Here is a 6,000-nt window from a genome sequence, read left to right as displayed (position 1 = left end):
TGGTCCAAAGTAAACTTCATTAGCGGTTACATTTTTTGGATTATTAATGAGTGATTATTAATTTCATTTAAAGGTTCGATTACATGCTTATTCAGTAGACCATTTAGTGTTCTCCACAATCCCAGACTTTCATATTGCATGCTTGTTTTACATGGAAAGCAAAACAAGCTATAATGGCATATATCTATGTTGGGACGATTGAAACAGCTGTTTCAACAATCCCGACCTGGCTGTAACTCCATGTATTTTAAGTAAATGCACAAATATCTGTGTTTATACAATAATGTATGGAGGTCAGACATGGAAAAGCAGTTTTAGAAAGATGAAAATATATTTAAGCCCACCAGGTAGGGGGTCGAGTTTTCCCATGTTATCCTATGGAGACAGGTGTAGGTTGCTAGTGACAAAATATTAGCTTTCAGTGCTATATGATCGCTTTGTAAATTACGTTTAATTAAAAAGTGTTTCAACTGTCCCGGCTCTCCCCTATGAAAGGACGGAGGTTGGTTGGGGTGGCGGATGGGTAAAACACAGGACTTTCACCCAGGAGAGCTGGGATTGCGTCCAGCATTTTGCGATTATCAACCGTTTTTTTTGTTGTTGTTTTTTTTTGTAATAAAGCCTTCCCCAATGTTCTTTTCCTAAACCCACCCGTTTATTGTTTTCCTAAGCGTGTGACGTTGATCACCGTCGTGGTTTTTTTTTGTGTTACTAAAGCCTTTCCCAATGTTCTTTCCCTAAACCCAACCTTTTTCTTTTTTTTTTTTTCTTTTTTTTTTAAACACGTGTGCAACGTTCTCGTGGTAGCACGGCACGTTCTCGCGATAATGTGCGAATATGTTTACATCCGCTTTATACAGCGTAGACATGTACGCGGATAGCTCAAAATGCGTACAGATAACACGCCATTTGGCTTTAGGAAAGTGGCGTGTATGTTTACGCAAAGTCATGATGCCATGGTGGATTAGGAATGCAGTTTAAACGATTCCTCCTTCCTATCAAGTTTGAATGCACTTATTATAGCTCTCTTTCGAGAAAAACGTCTGCCAAGTGAATAGGGCTGTGAAGGTATAGTTTTTTTCTATCGCGGTGAAGAAGCAACGTATCTCCCATATGCTATTACCTGCGGTTATGGCGGTTAATCGCAACCCCCTATGAGAGTAGCATATATTAGAGCGAGAATGGCAGGGTGCCTTAAGTGAGTGACGTCAGTGTGATTGACAAGGACAGCGAGCAGTAACGGAGAGTAGTGTATAAGTGCCGCTGTGAGGAAAAGCGAGAGGAAAAAGAGATGGCAAAGATGATGTTAGGTGAGTTAAAAGTACACCATAAAACAACAAGCTTGAGCTTCTCAAGACACGGTGGCTTTATCCGTTTACACTACTGCCGATAAAGTGAATGGTGTTACCCCCGAAAAAACTTTGGCTTAAACCTTACAACATATGTTGCAGCCATAGACTGTATAGGGTTTATCTATTCTACAGACAGTTCAGAAAGTTCTATTGTCAATAAAATAATAATAATAATGTTTGCCGACAATGCCCAGGGCAGACGCTTCGCAGCCCAGCGGTCTAGCAGCTGAGCAGAGAGGGCGACTCGGCAGTCTGCTAACTTGTTGCTCTCTCTACCAATATAAGCTGCTCTGTTTTAGGCTACAAAAAGTGGATGCAGGCTGAAATTTAACCGTGCGGTTTTGTCGGGATTAATAAGCTACAGGCAGAAGGACACTCCGCTAGCTGCTAGGCGAAAGTGCAATGGTAAACAATGCAGCGTTAACGTTAATGTGTCCATTTCAGCTGAGAACGGAGAAATGTCTTTGCCTTCCCTAATGTGAATTATATTAAACGTTACCTAATTCATAATAATCTGTCACACAAAGGAAACCCCCATATAGCCTATTTAATGGACTGTCCATCCTCTTGTGCAAAGCTGAAGTGACGAGCAACTTAATATTTTTCTCTCCATAATGTCTTGAATATAGGATGGAAAACAGTTGAGGATAACTACTGAATGATTATTGCTTTTATTATATTTCATGTAGCCTGCTGAACTTAGACCCACACAGAACACAATAACTTCGTTGGGGTTCGTTTATTTCTGTAATATTGGCAGTATTTTCAATTTGACAGAGGCCAAAACAAAAAAATTATTAAAACAAAATGATCCAAAACATACGGCAGTGGGCTTAGAACAATTTCATAGAATACAGACTGAAGAAAAACGGGCTTCACTAGGGAGCGCACAACTTCACACACTTGTCACTCATGTCTATTTATTTCACAAGATGCACTCAGCATTCTCCACAGTGCTGTTTCCCTGATCGGCCGAAAAGAAAAAGAGAGCGACCAAGAGCCACCGCGCAACTCTTGGCGTTTGATACCGCCACCTAGTGGCTGGAATAACTAACTAAAATGTACCTTCTGCCAGCAAACAAACAAACATATGCACATTTCTTTCACTTTTAGAACACAAAATACATACTGAAACAAACCACAAATACATGTGATGGGGTTGTTGTTACAACAAATTCACCACCCGGCTACATTCATATCACACAACATCTGTTTTCCTGTAACTTTTGCCAGCAAAAAGTAAAAAAATAAATAAAGTGAGCGGTAGTGTCATGTCACCGCCGGTATTGCGTTGATGCGGTTATCGTCACAGCCCTAATGGTGACACTTTGAGGGATTCGATTCACGCTTTCCATGCTGAAAACACAAGATTTTAAATAGCTTTGACGTTCTTTAACAGAGATGTATCCACCAAATTGTCCTGTAAGTGAGGAGACAACATATTTAGATCATTATGTTCTCTTCAGATCTGATTAGGAATGCACAGTTTAAACTTTTCCTCCCTTCCTATCAAATTTGAATGCACTTATTATAGGTCTCGTTTGACAAAAACGTCTGCCAAGTTGAAACTAATGTTCTACAATGTCGCTCTTCTCTTCTCTCCACTTGGTTGTGTTCTGGGACCTGAACTCTACCTCGGCCCTCTATGACTCTTCCTGCACAACTCAACAGGTAAGTGCTTTTATTTGACACACTGACGTTTAACAAACTATTTTCCCACTGATTTACAACACATCAAGTGTAGATGTTATTGTAATACTAGCCACTTCACTTGTTCTCTTCTTTTTTGATCACCACCTCTACTTTTGTCTCCCCACTGTATATTGTAATTTACAATTTAAACTCCCAATACACTATCATTACAGCAGCTTTGACAAACTAATTTCCTGAACATTTCAGAATGATGCCATGATCTGATGATTTATAGAGTTGTTTTTATAGTGATTCCTGTTGAGCTGGAAGTACCTTTTAGGAATGTGGTTAAATTAATTGAACTGTGTTGTGGGTGTGGAGTACAGTAGGTGCATTTTTTTTTGTGTGTGCAAAAGTGTGTTTCTCAGGTAGTGGAAACCCCAAGAGTTGTCCTCTTGACGTGGGAACAGAGACTGAAATAGGGCCTGGTGTATGTGTGAGATCATTACCCTCAGTGTTTTGTCAATGCTATACCATGCAGAGCCCACAGGCGCCGTTCTGTTTTCCTCTCTTCGTCTTTGTATAACTCACACACACACATGAATCCGCACACACGTCGGAGCGCCTTTGGTAACCACCCACAGAGACTCCAGTTCCTTCAGCTCAGCCATAAAGTGTTTTTCTCACTGTAGTGCGCTGACCTGCTCTCACACCCTCATGACCCATATCACTTCTCTTCACACTGGTCCTCTTTCTCTCTTTCCGACAGCCTGTAGCTACAGCCGACTTGTCCAACAAATCAAACCGACCGCTTGGATCCCAAGATTTACGAGGCATTTTTATTATTTTAACAGGAAAAAAAAATGTTGTTAGGAAGGGAACCTCCTTTTCTTTTAAGGGTTTGGGAAGTGCACAAAATGTCAGAAAGGTGTTGAGGGGATTCATCCTGTGTGATTCAACACAATTAGCCATTAAAACAACAACGTTGGCCACATAGTAATATGGATGGGGTAACCCAGAAATTACCATTACCATGTACTGTATCACATTGAACATTGGACAAAGTCTTTAAAATCTGTGTAAATCTGGAAAAAGTATGACCTTTTAGAAATGGAAAGTAGGATTTGTATTTACCAGCATGTGTTTGCTGTTAAAACATCTGGTTGAAAATGGGTTTAGACTCAATTAGTTTTCAAACGGCTGAAGATGACTTGCGTTTCAAGCTTCACAGTTCAGTTCAGCTCCATTTAAAATAGTTCTCTCCATTTCAGTTCAGTTTGGCTTAGTTTGGCCTTAGGAGTGTACCTATACAGTTGATTAATAAGCACTCATCATTTTGTGTGTGTGTGTGTGTGTGCGTGTGTGTGCGTATTTCTCTCTCTCTCTTTCTCTATCTATCTATCTATCTATCTATCTATCTATTTATATATATATCTATCTATCTATAGAACACCATTGCTCATGATAAGTAGCCGATTGAGCAAAAAGATTTTCAGAGCCTTTAACGCTGCTTGGTTTGCCTCTAAACCTATTATACTTCAAGATCTATGTAAACTGACTGACTCAGATTTAATTATCTAAAGGTCAGAGACAAAATACGGCATCAAAAAAGTAATTAATCCATGCAATTATTTGTGACTGAAGCAAATCCTGTGGTGAAGCAACAGTCTTTCATCTGGGGAAATCCGCAGCTATGGACTGGTGCTTTAATGATGGAATGACTGTGTTGTCTAGACGAGTGGGAGGTGCAAAGATTACCCAAAGAAACACAGTGACAGACAGCATGTCAGCCACAGATAACTATATTTACACTGTTGGCTTAGCTATGTGAGCAAGTGTTAATAGTATGGTCTACTGACTTTATGACTTTTATTAAGGGTCTGGAGACTGTGGAGGCTACTGGGTGCTTTATTATACTGGAGTTGTCAAAACATCAGTTGTCTCACTCCACTAATAGAGGAGTCTTGCTTGAAAAAATACACAATTTGCCAAAGAATATTGACAATTTTACCTTCCGCTTAGCCATGTCTTAACTCTTTTTAACTTTGAGAGATTTTGGTTTGTATGCTGTTATTTCCACGTGTCCAGTAGATGCATGTACAGTATTACTCTGTGCTTGCTCCATCGGACTCATGGTTCATCTTCTCCTCTCTAAATGGTTTTTGGCAGTCATCAGTGTGTCACATGCAGCCAGAGCTTAATACTGAAGGGTTTTCCCTGGCTTTCAGAGCGCCTGAACTGTAACCTCAGGGTGGTGGATTTTTAATAAGATTAGACTCAGAAGTCTCAACATTCCCATTATGCATAATCTGTAAAGCATTTTCATTATAGTTTGTAGATTTTTGTACAGTTCTTCTGTTGTTTTGGCTCTCAACATATAACTGCTGTTGCCAGTAACTGTTTACAGTATTATAGCATAAATATGAGTGAACAGAAATGTTAGATATAGGCTTAGATGTTTCTATACCGTTTATATCACAGTATAACTTTACTAATACTTTTGGTATGTATTAGGTCTCTGTGGCCAAGATCTTTACATCAGTGTGATGAAGTATCCTCATTTGTCAGCTTGTATATAGCTGGAAATGCCAAATGTTTTATCCCTAAACAGTGTCTTACTTCGGTTTCCAAATCATTGACTTTATAATGATATACCTTGATTTCACAGTGTAAGATTTAATGTACCGTGATAACCTTTATTCATATTTCCCACTACTACATCCGTAAAGGACCACTCCACCAATTTGACACATGAGAATCAATTTACTTTACTTTTTCTCACAAATTAACGAAGGTCCAATGCAAAATCTTTAGAGTACCCCTATAATAAGAAAACTTATAACAGTTTGTCCAGCATCTACAAAGAAACAATAAATGCATGAAAAATGAACTAACAGTAAGTGTATACACTACAGCCTGTCAAACAAATGTGCTAGCATTTGCTGGATGAACTTCAGTGAAACTTCCAGCTGTTAAAATGCATGCTAAAATATGAATGTGCTGCAGACAACAGCCT

Source organism: Sander vitreus, chromosome 18 (assembly GCF_031162955.1).
Source record: "Sander vitreus isolate 19-12246 chromosome 18, sanVit1, whole genome shotgun sequence".
NCBI lineage: Eukaryota > Metazoa > Chordata > Actinopteri > Perciformes > Percidae > Sander > Sander vitreus.
Note: the sequence above shows the minus strand (reverse complement) of the source record.